Here is a 17,135-nt window from a genome sequence, read left to right as displayed (position 1 = left end):
CCTAGATTAGTGTTGATACACATGGAAGTTTTAAATCCTCTGCTGTTATCACTTCTATTTTGAATGATTTCCTGGAGGAAGAATATTACTTATATTAATTAATGAAGAAATTTAAATGTCTATGCCTGCTGTTTGGTAGATTTTAACCTACCTGTATATCAAGGATCTTTATTATCTATTCTAACATTAATTCCCTACAAATGACCTTTCTTTATTGATTACTCCTAACTATAAATCTATTATCTATTTATTCATCCAACTACTCATCCATCCACCCATCCATCAATCAATCATCCACCTACCTAATTGACTGAATTAATCAATCAATTCATCCATCCATCATCTCTCATTAATTTTTTTCATGAATTTAACAGATATTTAATGGCCAGAATTATGTATTGACCATTTGGTAAATGGCAACCAGAAAAAGATGGATATAAGAAAGTAATAAGAAAGAAAGGGTCAAAGCTTCAGTAATATGTACCTGGGTATGAATCCTACATACATTATTTTTAAACTAATAAAAATTTAGGCAGGATAGTTAAGTTTCTCTACCTCAACTTTAATAGGAAAATAATAATTTCTACTTTACAGGGTATCTATGAATATTAAGTCATATAATTAATATAAAACATATAGTGCACTGTACAGCATATAAGACAATTTTGTTGGCTGTCGTATTACTATGATAATCATTATGTGTATTATCCTTGTACACCTTGTATAATCTCCCTGTGCAGACATACGCTGTGACTGAGGATTTAAGCATGACATGTCTTGAAGGCTTTGCTCTGACAGGGATTTGTTCCAGTTGTGGAGTGTAGAGCTTGGCAGGAACTTCCAGAAGAAAAACACAATATTATTTGTTTACTTCCATAATAAAGTGGACATTCAGGAATAAGTTTGCAGACTCTAAACAGAGTAAAATAAGAAAAGTAAGGTATTATAAAATGAGTCACCTTGTGGATGAAGAGATTCAGAAAGGAAAAGACTGAAGAAATTCTCTTAGTCCAAATTTCAGTATTGGTCATATTTTTATGTGGTACAATCAATGTAGGCAGAGGAGGGAGTAGCAGTAAAAAGGACACTTGCTCTCATGTAATCCCGTGAGGAAAAAAAACCAATGAATGTGAATAACTAATACACAACATGATATTGTGATAATGGAAGAACACACAAAGTACTATGAAACCACAGAGAAGATAGTTAAATTTTGAGATTGCAGATGAAATACTTATTGTAAAAATGTTAGCAAATGCAGGCCCACTCCTTATATTTTCAGGGCTCAGGTAAGAGTACAAATAGAGGCCTGCATACCTTTTCTGTAAATATTTAAAAGTTATAAATTCAGCTACCAAAACTTTATGCTAAATATGTTTTAAAGTTCTGCTGTCAAAACATGGATCCTCAACAGATTCAATGCAATCCCTATCAAAATACCAACAGCATTCTTCAACGAACTGGAACAAATAATTCTAAACTTCATATGAAACCACAAAAGACCCTGAATAGCAAAAGCAATCCTGAGAAGAAAGAATAAAGCAGGGGGGGATCTCTCTTTCCAACTTCAAGCTCTACTACAAAGTCACAGTAATCAAGACAATTTGGTACTGGCACAAGAACAGAGCAACAGACCAGTGGAACATAATAGAGTCTCCAGACATTAACCCAAACATATATGGTCAATTAATATTCAATAAAGGAGCCATGGATATACAATGGGGAAATGACAGCCTCTTCAACAGTTGGTGTTGGCAAATCTGGACAGTTACATGTAAGAGAATGAAACTGGATTGCTATCTAACTCCATACACAAAAGTGAACTTGAAATGGATCAAAGACCTGAATTTAAATCATGAAACCATAAAACTCATAGAAGAAAACATAGGCAAAACTCTCTTGAATATAAACATGAACAACTTCTTCACTAACATATCTCCCCCAGGTAAGGGAAACAAAAGCAAAAATGAACAAGTGGGACTTATATCAAACTAAAAACCTTCTGTACAGCAAAGGACACCATCAGTAGAACAAAAAGACATCCTACAGTATGGGAGAATATATTCATAAATGACATATCCAATAAGGGGTTGACATACAAAATATACAAAGAGCTCACACACCTCAACAAACAAAAAGCAAATAAGCCAATTAAAAAATGGGCAGAGGATCTGAACAGACACTTCTCCAAAGAAGAAATTCAGATGGTCAACAGACACATGAAGAGATGTTCCACATCGCTAATCATCAGAGAACTGCAAATTAAAACCACAATGAAATATCACCTCACACCAGTTAGGATGGCCATCATCCAAAAGACAAACAACAACAAATGTTGGCAAGGCTGTGGAGAAAGGGGAACCCTCCTACACTACTGGTGGGAATGTAAATTAGTTCAACGATTGTGGAAAGCAGTATGGAGGTTCCTCAAAAACTCAAAACAGAAATACCATTTGACCCAGGAATTCCACTCCTAGGAATTAACCTTAAGAATGCAGGAGCCCTGTTTGAAAAAGACATATGCACCCCTATGTTTATCACAGCAGTATTTACAATAGCCAAGAAATGGAAGCAACCTAAGTACCCATCAGTTGATGAATGGATAAAGAAGATGTGGTACATATGCACAATGGAATATTATTCAGCCATTAGAAGAAAACAAGTCCTACCATTTGCAACAACATGGATGGAGCTAGAGGGTATTATGCTTAGTGAAATAAGCCAGGTGGAGAAAGACAAGTACCAAATGATTTCACTCATATGTGGAGTATAAGAACAAAGAAAAAACTGAAGGAACAAAACAGCAGCAGATTCACAGAACCCAAGAATGGACTAACAGTTGCCCAAGGGAAAGGTAATGGGGAGAATGGGGTGGGAAGGGAGGGAAAAGGGGAATAAAGGACATTACGATAAGCACACATAATGTAGGGGCACATGCATGAAGAAGGCTGTATAGCACAGAGAAGACAAAAAGTGACTCTATAGCATCTCACTACCTGGAAGGACAGTGACTGTAATGGGGTATGTGGTGAGGACTTGATAATTGGGGGAATCTAGTAACCACAATGTTGCTCATGTAATTGTATATTAACAATACCAAAATTTAAAAAAATATATTTAAAAAAATGGATCTTCATAACATTGAAATTCAGTATAAACTTAAATTGTTTCACCACAAGTGAGTTTCCTGTGGAAATTAGTGATACAGAGATAAAAATCCCTGAGTCACCAATTCCAGAGGACCCTTTTCTTTTGCTCTCCTGGGCTCCATCCCGTACAGCAAGGACCTATGGACATCCCAGCCCACACTGTTCACCCTCCATCCATCACCATCATCCCCAAAAAGCCACCTCTTGACCACCCTGCATGCTTTAGTTTGTATACACCCTTGGGTCAAGACTTTTGGACAGGGATTCTGGATTGCTGGGCCTCCAGGACATGCATTAGAAATGTGGAGGACTATGGGTCTCATTACAGAATAGCCACATTCAGAGAAGGGCTCTCTAAACGAGGTGGCTTAAGGGGGCTGACCCTTATCTGGGTCAGTTTTAAGCAGATGCTCCACAGAAGACGTAACTATTGACAAGATAAATACGGGCCCAAAGAACAGACAAGAGCTCATCTGAAGGAGAAGACAAACGTTTTTCTGAGGAGATGGAACAGCGTGAGAAAAGGCACAAGATGAAAAACAAATGGTTTGTGTGGAGTCAAACTGAAAGCCTCACAGGGGAAAGCTGTCTGCTCCACACCAGACTCTGTGCGCAGCTGTGCTCTGTGGGCTCTGGAGAGAGAGTTGCAACTGAGCACTTCAGACCCTTGTGCGTTTCTGCCTAGCACTGTGTACAGAGGCTCTCTTATGTGAGGATGGGCAGAGGAATGGTGGGCCTTGGCTAAGACCTGTTAAGACACCTCTGCCGCCTCCTTATAGTGGGAAGGTGGAGTGGTTAAAAACACTTTTCTCTAGCCTGACCCAATTTTTAGCATCTTCCGCACCTATCCCTTCCCTGTCAACCTCCTTCAGCCCCTGGTCCATAAAATGGCAGAAGCTTTCTGTTCAGGCCTTCCTGGCTCCCTGGGCAGTGTCCTCAGTGAGATGCCCCTGCTCTGCTCTGCTCTGCCCCCACCTCTGCCCTTGTGCCAGTCTGCACGGACACTTTCACCCTGGCCCTCCCTCAGTGGTGTGGCTGGGGGAAAATACTACTACAGGGATTCTCTGTCTTATAGTGGTAGCAGAAGCCCTTTTTACCACCCTCCCTGCCCCTACCTCTTTTGCTCTGGGAAGAAAGAAAGCAGTTTTATGTTATAGCAATAAAAGGAATTATCTTTTATGTGTTGAAAAATGTTATGTTTCAGAAGAGGCAGAGCCCAAAGAAACTGCAAGAATTTCTGAGTCAATTCTTTCAGCAACTGCCAAGCTGGACTCATAACTGCTTTACAAAAAAGGACTTTGGAGAAAACTTGTGCAAATGTCACCTGATAGATGTTTAAGAAGAAATTTGGTAGCCAAAGACCAGTTTCATTTAAGTGTTAATGTAAAAGTAAGTATTATTGGAACTGTACAAATTAGGTGATCATTATCTTTATAAAATGAAATAAAAGATTTGTTCCACTGCAGAAGAGATTAAAAATTTCATTTTAAGGTAGTCTTATATTGTTCACAGGGAAGTCTGCTCTTGTCTTTTTTTCTGGGTATCAGCTATAATGAAAAGTAAAGGCCCTGATTTAAACACATATCTTCCCTTCTGCCAGAATAATATTATACTTATTAAAGTTACTGATCATAAGTAAGTGCCAAAATTTTCTTATTCTCATTTATGTTTTATTTCTCTGGCTTTCCATCTGCTTTGCTCTGGCTCCTCCAGTTTGGCAGTATAAGCTTTTTTGACTTACCAATCCTGGTGTTATGCCTCTGCCTTAGGACCAGCAGTGCACATTATAGCACAAGTAAGTGTAGCCTGAGCTCATCTCAAGTGTAGGCAGGGGGAGAGAGAGTCTGTCTCGTGAATGGAGGCATAGCAGTCTTCATTTCTGTACCTTCTGATTCCAACTAGACTGACTCAGAGATTTAAACACAAGTTATATACACAAGGTCCAGGTGCCTCGGGGTATGGTACACAGACATAACTGAGTTTGCAAGGCCTATCTCAGAGTGAAAATCATGGAAAGAGGCAGGTTGCAAACTAAGTGGAACGTATGAGTTAGGAAGAAGGAACGTTTGCAGGAAGAACAGAGGTGGCTCAGCATCTGCTGGGATTGGTTATAATCCCAAACAAGTTCCAGGTATCTCCTACAGATGAGATGGAAGGGGTCAAATGTGACTAAACTTGGTCTTCCTTAGAGCAGAGTTTACAAATGCAGATGCCTACAGGGGACAGATACATAGACGAATGAGGCAGATCCTATAGAAGAACATTATGATCGCACTGGATATATGGTGAAAACTGGCAAAATGAAGAGTGCTCATGTTGTCTAGTGACCACAGCTGTCACTCAGAGGCAGGCAATGACTGCCAAGTAGAAGTGGGCCAGTGGTGCCATCTATACAGTCATGAGGAGTTGTGTATCTACAGTTTAGGGGAACTCTCCCATGTAAAATATTGGCAGAAATTAAGAAAGGAAAAGACAATTATTGATTCCGAATAACAACACAAAGTCTGAACTTGGTTGCAGGCTACCAGTTTGAGAGCTTCATTTTGATAGTGAGGAAGGCTGAGTTGGCAAGTCATTCTGATCCTGACATCTTGGAAAATCTCTGTGGGAACTGATCTAATGAAGGCTCAGTAATATTGAAAGTTATTAAACTCTGCTATTAGAGCACAGTGGCTTTCCCCTACTCCAGTAGTTTCTAAATAGACAGAATTTTCTGAAGCACACTCCTGGGCTCCATCTGTACCATTCTCCCTTTGCCCCAAAGCATTGTGAAGTGAAACTTGATTAGTGAGTATGGGAGCAAGAACTTGGTGTGTATGATCCTGATTCTCCTTTCTTCCTTTTGAGGATAAACTGCTCATAAGGCAAAGTTAGTTACCACTGTTCCTCTAGGTACTTCTCCATCACTGGGAAAATTGCTGCTCCAGACCTGCACAGCTTGACCCAAGCAGTTGGAGAGCTTGCCCAATCTGGGGATACTCTTTAAGCAAGTCTGCTTATCCAAGGCACCCAGAATAATATTTCACAATCTGGACATTCTACATTGGCTTCCACATGCTACTTCTTCATTCATTTTATTTCTCAAATGAGGTAATATAGGGTAGAGAGATGACATTCATCAGCTGCCTTTTAAGAGACTTCAATAAAATGTATGCCAAATTTGTTTTGAGTGTCTAAATAGGAGGCAAATGCAGCTATTCTCACTGCGGGATAAATGCCAGGCCTGTCCTCTTTGATGGGGCTAAGAGCTGGGCGCCGCCAGTGATCAAAGAAGTTGTGTGTAGCCGGCCTCAGGGTTATCAGGCACCACTGCATTCCTGACTGAACTCCCACATGGAGGTTGAGAGATTAAGCAGTGTCTCCATGTGGGTGCCCACGGTACTTACTACCCACAATGCCTGCTGATGCTACTGGCAGGCAGGGGCCCAAGCGGGCTCTGTGTGGGACGCAGAGAAAAGTGAAGGACCGACCATTCAAGGGACAGAAGAGGCCTTTGGTGAAGCAAGACCCAACAGAATATAAACAACAAATTTGGCATACATTTGCTAAAGTCTCTTTAAAGGCAAACAACAATAAATAATCAAATTATTTGATTAACTATCAAATAATAGATATTTGAGTATCTATTAAAATAACATAGAAAATTATTTTGAAAATATTGCTCTTGTCCAATAGTCTTTGTACACACAAAAACCTCGAAGCCAGTATATGGGTTTACAGAAGGTTACCTGGAAATAACTGTGAAGCTTATGCTTAAATCTAGTTTCTAGTCTGGCATGTAAAGAGCTTGGAAGTCCTCACTTCTGTCTTTACAACAGAAAAAAGATAAACAATTTGTAAAATGACAGCTCTTCTTCACATTGTGACAGATTCATCAGAGAATTGATATCAGAGTAAGCTGCCACATTAAACAATGGCTAGAAAGAGGAATACTGAGAATAGTTTACCAGGAACAGAAGGTTACTGCTAAGGATGGTAAGGGTAGAAACACTTAAACTGGGATTGATGAATTGCTGGAGGCTCAGTGTGAGCACGCTGCAGCTACACAGTCCAGAGGGCATAGTCTTGGATGACCCCAGCACTTCCCTGAGTGATCTTAGAAAAAGTAGTAAGGAGAAAATTTTATATTCATGGCCATAAGCTTTCCTGTTTGTGCAGGGTTTGAAAATTCATGAGACCAACCAACAACCCAGGTCACACACTGTGAAATGCATGCCTATGTTTTATGAGTTCCAAAGGAAATTTATAAAATCATTACTTCATTCTTTTAAAAACACATGTAACAGAGGAAACATCTTGGAAGGACTTGTTAGTAAACTGTATTAAGAAATAACTATATATCATCTTTATTTCATAAGGGATATGCCATGATTAATTTGGATTTAAAGAGAACCTGGTGATTAGTAATGCCACTTGCCAAACAGTTGGGGAACTCCCTGCTTCGTGGGTACTCTACTAGTTATATCATATAATTTGAATCTGAACAAAATATAAATCTGTATTTGGTGGGTAAAAGGATCCCCACCCGTCGGTGGTCCGCCCTGATGCACGGGTCAGAATGCTATGGAACCCTGTCTCACTTACATTATAATGGCCCTACTGGTGTACTTAAGCACCGGCCAGGCCAGTGAGTGAGTGAGTGAGTGAGGAGAGAGACTCCAGTCGCTTGCTGTTCTTTGATATACTTGATTCTCGGCTTTGACTTGAACCTGTGGCACCAGAGTTCCAGGGAGGAAGGTACCTGACTTCAGTCACTCTCTGAGGTGCTGAGCCATGAAGCGCAAACAAAAAAGGAAACACCTTGAAACCACACGTGCCCCCAAATCGGCCAGGATGTCAGGAGGTTGTGTCAGTTATATTCTCTGAGCACTGGGGAGCTAGAAACCATCTTCTAAAGAAAAAGAGAGCGAGGATTCCTACTAATGGGAGAGAAAGGGCAGGAAGGCGGGAGGGAGGAGAAGGTGTGGGTGCGCTCGTTCTCAGGAACCAGATCACCCGAGGGCCGAGAGGAGGTTCCCAAGACCAGGTCCTTGTCTCTGTGGCTCAGGACCTGTGTTCCCCACATCGTGCCGCTCTGGGTTCCTGTACCACAGATGGAGTGATTGATTGGTATAATATTTCCTATAGAATATATTTCCCTTTATTTCCTTTTTTCCAATGTTACAAATTTTCAAACAATACTTTTTCCAGTTAATGAAAAAAGTGTGGCTCAAAGAGGTAAATGAAAAATTAGGAAAAAACTTTGACTACCTAAAATTGTAGGTGAAGGGATGAGAGTACAAAGTTATACAGAAAATTAATTGATTTCTTAGATCATCTCAGACATTGAGACCTTTCTTTCACTGTCTCAGACTATAGAGACGTAAATGTGAGGCTCCTTTATGAAATGTGAGAAAAAAACCAGCAGGACACACACACACACACGCTTGCACACACATGTATACAATACCATTTAACCATGATGGTTGGATTGAGAAAGTGGCTCGGGTAAAATGGGAAACTGAAATAGTTGTGGTGACTGTGAGGTTTTAAAAAGTAAACAAGTCCTATGAGGAAGAGCAGGTGCTCAGTAGTGGGAGGGGACAGGTCAGGACCAAAGCTGAGGGTCCCAGTGGTGGCGCATGAAGAGAACGTGACATTTGCAACAATGTTTGGGATTTCAGCACACTCCAGTGGGGCCTTGGAGAGAGGCCTGGAAAGTGAGTCTGTCTTCAACTCAGCTTCGATACGAACAGTGCATGTTCAGAGATATTTTTTAGTGTAAACTTTAACACACGTAAAACACATTCACACCAATTCACACCTACACACATATACAGCATACAGAGGCCAAGCAAAGACACACAGTAGTTTCTAAGATAATGGCTCGCTTAATACGTACCACATCCAATTATTTGCTTCTCAAAACTCGTTATATCACTAACGGAGTAGAATCATTAGTTGGAGTAGAAGAGGCCTTAATAATTAATACACGAAGGAATCTATTTCTTATGTAACAATTAGTGTATGTGAAGGTATAGGCAAGTCTCCCTGCTGATAGAAACTTATCTTTAACACTCAGCTTTCAAATAGACCCCAGGTTATCAACATCCCAGTTAGCTAGAAAAGGGAAGAACACGGTGGGACACAGAGCAGGACTTCATGCCTATGCCTGGTTGCCACTCATTTCCCACTACAGAAAACTTAATCACATGGTCAGAACTACCTTAGTTCTGGAGGAAGCGCGCTCCCGGCACAGGGCCCAGTCCCCCTCTGACACCGGTGAGAGGAACATAAGTCCAGGAAGAGGGCAGGTTGAGAGAAAGGCTTTTCCTCTCTGTAGTCACTGGCGGCTCATGCTCCCCAGCCTGGCACAGACACTACTTCCCCACCGCTTCTGGAGACGGTCTTAGTCACTATGGTGTGGGAAGAGAGCAAGAAGGGGCTGAGGAAGAGCCAGGCAGGGACATGGGGCAGTGCGATGGCCCAGGCTCAGAACTGAGTCCCTTCCCTCAGCAGTGGCCATAAGCGACCCCTTGTCCAAGAACTGCCCAGGGTGTCCACTTCCAATCCACGGGCAGAAATGTATCATGTGGGTGTGTAAGCCTCCTATGAAAGTGGATTTTAAAAGATCTGAATAGGGAGGTTAAGAGCCTTGGAGAAATACACAAATACATTCCCAGAAGAGCAATCTGGGGCAAGTCTGTAAAGTCTTCCTTTGAACATCTCCAGCACCACGGCTACGGCCCAGTAATACCCTGCGAAAATGTTGTATCTGTACACCTCTCTGTATTTATATAGATAACTCTATCTTTCTATATATCTACATCAATGTAGATACTAATCTAGATAGATAGGCAGGCAGGTAGACATGCAGAATTCTTTTAAATCTTGTACCCCTATGTCCTCTAATTATATAATTTCTCATGAGGAAAAAGGAGCTAATAACTAATTTTAGTCACAAGTTTTAATATTCTGTATACATCCTTAGAAACATCACATACAAGATACCCAATATCCCTGACATCTACTACACACAATTTTCCAATTGTTGTCTCCTTATATTTTGGAGCAAGTGAAGTTTCAAATGCTTAATTTCATGGGGGGGTTTCAATGCTTAACATGATTGTCCACTCAACATGTCTTTTTTGAATGGATACAGATCCCAGAAAATGCCACATCTGTTTTTTTGTATTCATTCCTCAGAATTCGAGAACACCCCAGAGGATTCTCCTGAGCCTGAGGCACGTGTGGTGGTCCCAGGCCGCAGTGAGACACCAGGAAAGCGTCATGCTGCTGCTGAGGATGGTAAGGGAGATCAGATCACAAAGGCTGGGTAGGACGAACAGCTGAGCTGCTCAGACCAATCCCTACTTACTTCACTTTCCCTTCAAAAACAGGAAAGGGCTTCAGGGCAGAGGAACTAAGACTGAAGCCTCTGTAGATGGACAAACTGGGGGTGTGCTTTCAAGGATAGGACAGTTCCCCATATGAACACAGGGACAGCTGTGAGATAGTGGGCTGTGCTGATAACAGTGTGGGAATTCAATTACAACCTCTTCCCTCAGGTCAGCACAAACTCACACACACATGCACACACACCCTATATTCCTTCATACCAGTACAGCCCCATTATTCCTTCCTTTCACTTTTTCTCTCATATACACATGCCTTCATTCCAGATGCGTCCTTCCCAATCCTTATGGAGCATTACATAGATACACACTTCCACCTTCCCCCCCCAGGCAATCATTCTCAGACTCAGCTGTCTACAGGCTAACCTGTAAATAATGTACACCCTTACACACAGGTAACTTGTTTTACCTCCCTCATTAGAGCCAGCATAAGTACTCAAAAACTCATGTGCCCTGAAATGAATGCACTTTCATGTACAGTCTTTCTATTCCACATACCACTTCACCCACAAAATCTTCAGCTGAACGCCTTCAGCCCTTCAAGGAGCTGTGCTTCTGGGAAGCTCCAGCATACTTCCTCCAACATGCTCCGTCTTTAACTGTCTCACAATAAAAATACGTACCACCCCTGTTCACATGTATTGTCGCACCACACGCACATGTACACCATCATTCACTACCCTGTTGCCAATGTCAGCAACTCTCACCAGGTATGTCCCAGAACATACACAGACCTCCACACCCTCAATCTCACATAATCACACCACACACATACCTCAGATAAAATGTTCATCTCACGGTATTCTGTGATTTCACATATGTATGTACTTCCAGGCCATGTGCCCACATAGGAATAGTCAAATGACCATCTCAACTCCTGCAGACTTCACACACTTTTTCTTGTTTTCTCATGTCTGAAATTTCCATTCCCAGGAATCCCTCAGTTGCCTCCAGATACTGTTAGCAGTGGGCCTCATGAGATGACTCAACCTCAGGTCTTGGGGGAATGGGAAGCTTCCTCCCTCTCCACCCAAGACTCCTTTCCACCACACCTGGGAATGGCACGCATCGGCAATCGTGTCCAGGTGAAAAGAGGTGTGGCTGTCTCATGGGATAGGGCTGAAATCTTGGAGCCCGCCTCAAAGAAGACCAGAGCGGAAGAATTTCCTTTGCCTGAAGGGGCCCCAAAAACATCCAGCCCCTTTTGCGCACAGGAATGCCTGCCTGACATCGAGTCCAGCCTGGAGAGCAAAGCCCTGCAGGGGACTGACCCAGCTGACAGTGAGGGGGAGCCCCCTGCCTGGGAGGAGGACTCCAGGGCCGAGATGCCTGAGGGGCTGGTGGGCCTGGACAGCGGCTTCAGCTCTCAGGTTTTCCATCGTGCCTTTTCTTCTTTGAAAAGGAAGAATGAAGAGGACGAGGTGGAAGTCTTGGAGCCCTCCTCATAGAAGACCAGGGCAGAAGAATTTACTTTGCCTGAAGGGGCCCCAAAAACATCCATCCTGAAGAGCAAAGTCCCGCAGGGGACGGAGGCATATGTAGAGGAGGAGGTGTATGTGGAGGAGCCATATGTGGAGGAGGAGGAGCCGTATGCGGAGGAGGAGGAGGAGCTGTCGGAGTCGCTGGAGGACTTTGATGTGGAGCCGTATGTGGAGGAGGAGGCGTATCTGCAGGAGGAGGAGGAGGCGTATGCTGAGGAGGAGGAGGCGTATGCAGAGGAGGAGGAGCCGTATGCGGAGGAGGATGGGCGTATGTGCAGGAGGAGGAGGAGGAGCCATATGTAGAGGAGGAGGAGGAGCTGTCGGAGTCGCTGGAGGACTTTGATGTGGAGCCGTATGTGGAGGAGGAGGAGGAGGAGGAAGAGGACCTGTGGGAATACTCGGACAACTCGGATGTGGGGGTGTATGTGGAGGAGGAGGGGCCGTATGTGGAGGTGTATGTGCAGGAGGAGGAACAGCCGTCAGAGTCATTGGAGGTCTCAGATGTGGAGGCGTATGTGCAGGAGGAGGAGGAGGAGGAGGAGGCATATGTGGAGGAGGAGGAGGAGGAGGAAGAGGAGCTGTGGGAGTACTCGGACGACTCGGATGTGGAGGTGTATGTGGAGGAGGAGGAGGAGGAGGCATATGTGGAGGAGGCACATGTGGAGGAGGTGGAGCTGTATGTGGAGGAGGAGGAGGAAGAGGAGCTGTGGGAGTACTCGGACGACTTGGATGTGGAGGTGTATGTGCAGGAGGTGGGGCCGTATGTGGAGGAGGAAGCATATGTGGAGGAGGAGCCGTACGTGGAGGCATATGTGCAGGAGGAGGAGGAGGAGCCGTCGGAGTCACTGGAGGACTCGGATGCGGAGGCGTATGTGCAGGAGGAGGAGGAGGAGCCATCGGAGTCACTGGAGGACTCGGATGCGGAGGCGTATGTGCAGGAGGAGGAGGCGTATGTGGAGGAGGCGCATGTGGAGGAGGTGGAGCCATATGTGGAGGAGGCGTATGTGGACGAGGAGGAGGAGGAGCCATTGGAGTCGTTGGAGGATTCGGATGTGGAGGCATATGTGGAGGAGGAGGAGCCCTATGTGGAGGAGGAGGAGTCTTCGTTGGAGGACTCAGATGTGGAGGCATATATGGAGGAGGAGGAGCCGTATGTGGAGGAGGAGGTGTATGTGGAGGAGGAGGAGGAGCCATCAGAGTCCGCGGACGACCTGGATGTGGAGGCATATGTGGAGGAGGAAGAGCCGTATGTGGAGGAGGAGGTGCATGTGGAGGAGGTGGAACTGTATGTGGAGGAGGTGGAGCCGTATGTGGAGGAGGTGGAGCCGTATGTGGAGGAGGAGGTGCATATGTGGAGGAGGAGCCGTATGTGGAGGCATATGTGCATGAGGAGGAGGAGGAGCTGTCAGAGTCACTGGAGGACTCGGATGCGGAGGCGTATGTGGAGGAGGAGGCTGAGAATGGGGTAGAGGTAGAGGAGGATCAAGAAGACATCCTCCTGCGAGGATGCAGACTTTTTCAGGCCCTCTGGAGGAGTTCAACTGGGCAGAACATAAGAAAGGAGACAGAAGCACTAAACAACACATTAGAACAGATGGACTTTACACCCAAAAGCAGCAGAATACACATTCTTCTCAAGTGCAGATGGAACATTTTCAAGAACAGATCATATACTAGCCACAAAAAGAGCCTCGGTAAATTCAAAAAAGATTGAAATTGTACCAACCAGTTTCTCAGATCACAAAGGTATGAAACTAGAAAGAAATTACGCAAAGAAAATGAAAAATCCAACAAACCCATGGAGGCTTCACAACATGCTCCTAAAAAACCAATTGATCAATGACCAAATAAAAACAGATCAAGCAATATATGGAGAAAAATGACAACAATAGTTCAACACCGCAAAATCTGTGGGACGCAGCCAAGGCCGTGCTAAGAGGAAAGTATACTGCAACACAGGCGTACCTAAGGAAAGAACAACAATCCCATATGAGCAGTCTAAACTCATAATTAATGAAACTAGAGAAAGAAGAACAAATGAGGCCCAAAGTCAGTAGAAGGAGGGACATAATAAAGATTAGAGCAGAAATAAATGAAATCGAGAAGAATAAAACAATAGAAAGAATCAATGAAAGCAGGAGCTGGTTCTTCAAGAAAATAAACAAAATAGATAAACCCCTAGCCAGACTTATCAAGAAAAAAGGGGTCTACTCACATAAACAGAAACAGAAATGAGAAAAGAAAAATCACTACAGACACCACAGAAATACAAATAAGTATTTGAGAATATGCTAACAAGCTGCATAACCTAGAAGAAATGGACAAATTTCTAGAAAAATATAACCTTCCAAGGCTGACACAGAAAGAAACAGAAAATCTGAACAGACCAATTATCAGCAACGAAATTGAACTGGTAATCAAAAACCTACCTAAGAACAAAACCCCTGCACCAGATGGCTTCACTGCTGAATTTTATCAAACATTTAGTGAAGACCTAATACCCATCCTCCTTAAAGTTTTCCAAAGAGTAGAAGAAGATGGAATACTTCCAAACTCATTCTATGAGGCCAGCATCACTCTAATACCAAAACCAGGCAAAAACACCACAAAAAAAGAAAATTACAGACCAATATCCCTGATGAACATAGATGCAAAAATACTCAACAAAATATTAGCAAACTGAATTCAAAAATACATCAAAAAGATCATCCATCATGATCAAGCAGGATTTATTCCAGGGATGCAAGGATGGTACAACATTTGAAAATCCACCATCATCATCCACCACATCAACAAAAGAAGGACAAAAACCACGTGATCATCTCCATAGATGCTGAAAAAGCATTTGACACAATTCAACATCCATTCATGATAAACACTCTCAACAAAATGGGTATAGAGGGCAAGTACCTCAACATAATAAAGGCCATATATGATAAACCCGCAGCCAACATCATACTTAACAGCGAAAAGCTGAAAGCCTTTCCTTTAAGATCAGGAACAAGACAAGGATGCCCACTCTCCCCACTTCTGTTCAACACAGTACTGGAGGTCCTCACCACGGCAATCAGACAAAACTACAAAATAAAAGGCATCCAGACTTGCAAGGAAGAAGTTAAACGGTCCCTGTTTGCAGATGACATGATATTGTACATAAAAAAACCCCAAAGAATGCACTCCAAAACTACTAGATCTAATATCTGAATTCAGCAAAGTTGTAGGATACAAAATTAATATGCAGAAATCTACAGCATACCTATACACTAACAATGAACTAGTAGAGAGAGAAATCGGGAAAAAATTCCATTCACAGTTGCATCAAAAAGAATAAAATACCTAGGAATAAACCTAATCAAGGAACTGAAAGACCTATACTCTGAAAACTACAAGATACTCATGAGAGAAATTAAAGAAAACACCAATAAATGGAAACACATCCGTGATCATGGATAGGAAGAATTAATATAGTTAAAATGACCATCCTGCCTAACGCAATCTACAGATTCAAGGCAACTCCTATCAAACTAGCAACAGCACTCATCAACTAACTAGAGAAAATTGTTCTAAAATACATATGGAACCACAAAAGACCCTGAATAGCCAAAGCAATCTGGAGAAGGAAGAATAAAGCTGGGGTGATTATGCTCCCCAACTTCAAGCTCTACTACAAAGCCACAGTAATCAAGACAATTTGGTACTGGCACAAGAACAGACCCATAGACCAATGGAGAAGGCAAATAGTGAATCTGTGGCATCTTACTACACTGATGGACAGTGACTGCATTGGGGTATGGGTGGGGACTTGATAATATGGGTGAAGTAGTAATCACATTGTTTTTTCATGTGAAACCTCTTCATAAGAGTGTATATCAATAAAACCTTTATTAAAAAAAAACGTAGTGGTATATGAGCCAAGGAAAAAAATCCATCTGGAAAAAATCAGTAAGTACAGGTATTTCTCCAAATTTCATTGAAACTGAGTTTTCTGTCTTGTGACCATTTCTTTGATATTCCCATGTACATGATAAACACTTCCTTAAGAAAATACAGATGAACTTTCAGTTTTTTAAAATACTCTATTTGTCTCTCTTAGAAAGGAAGACCAATTCTGTAAAAGAACCATGAATGAGAAATGAAATTTGACATGTAAGGAAAGCAGTCTTCCTCGTATTCTTTTTATTCTGGTTTCTACATTTAAACTTAATGCAATTTTCAAATAATATTACAAAAAGTGTTGAAGTCACAGCAACCCATCTAGACCACCCTACCCACTACCACGAATTCAAAGAATATATACATTACTAATTTTATCAATTCAAGGAACATACAGGCTATGAATTTTAGCTTTCTATGAGGCAACAAAACAAAACCTTTCCATAAAGGTCTTATAAACCTATGAACTCTATGACTGAGCCTGATTTCTTACTGCTGATGAAATTTAAGGAAAAGAAAAAACAACTTCCACATATAGATCAAATAGGATTTCCTTTTTTAAATTAAAGCAACTACTGAGAGTTACAGAAGGAAAGTATTCTAAAGAGCAATCAATCTTCTGTTCTTAAACTTCACACAGTGCACACAGCCTTATTATATATAATGCATCCTTCCATGATAAAACAAAATCAACAACAGGATAGTAGTTCAAAGCCTCTGGATAATTTAGGACTATGATTATAAACTACCCAGAAGAAATTATATGGAAAAATCTAGGTAAAGGAATGTAATTTAGTGAGGGCCCCGGCTAAGAGAAAGTGTAAGAGGCAAAACGATGAATCATGATTTTGTCTCAGTGTCATCTTCACAACAAAGGTCTCTGAAGACTTTATTTCTATAGGAATTTCATAGGGAAAAAGACAGTATACGAAAAAGCCTAAATAATGTGTAACCCAAACTGACACAAATGATAATCAAAAGTCAAATATAGGGTATTGTTACTGAATGACTGGATAAGAAGGGGGTTGGAGCTTTGAGAATGATGCATCAAATGGATTCCATGAACTCAGCAGTATTGTGAAAATAAAACAAATGAAAACACCTCACAAAAAACATTCCTCACACCAAAGAAAAACCATGTCCTACAACTTCCACTCAGATTCACTGTGGTAATTTTG

General features: G+C 42.1%; 1 long non-coding RNA gene across 21 annotated transcripts in view; it reads right to left on the bottom strand.

Annotated features, from left to right (window-relative positions):
• LOC140850408 (uncharacterized) overlaps positions 1-17,135 on the bottom strand; it is a 206,981-nt gene that overhangs the window by 177,433 nt on the left and 12,413 nt on the right. For 2 of the 21 annotated variants that reach the window (XR_012133220.1, XR_012133224.1), the window contains exon 4: positions 747-912. The exons of the other annotated variants lie outside the window; for them this stretch is intronic. This is a non-coding gene — a long non-coding RNA (uncharacterized lncRNA). The remainder of the gene's footprint in view (positions 1-746; positions 913-17,135) is intronic. 21 annotated transcript variants of the gene reach the window in all.

This window comes from Manis javanica, chromosome 7 (assembly GCF_040802235.1).
Source record: "Manis javanica isolate MJ-LG chromosome 7, MJ_LKY, whole genome shotgun sequence".
Classification (NCBI taxonomy): domain Eukaryota; kingdom Metazoa; phylum Chordata; class Mammalia; order Pholidota; family Manidae; genus Manis; species Manis javanica.
The sequence above is the reverse complement of the archived record's forward strand: the minus strand, read 5'-3'. Positions and strand labels throughout refer to the sequence as shown.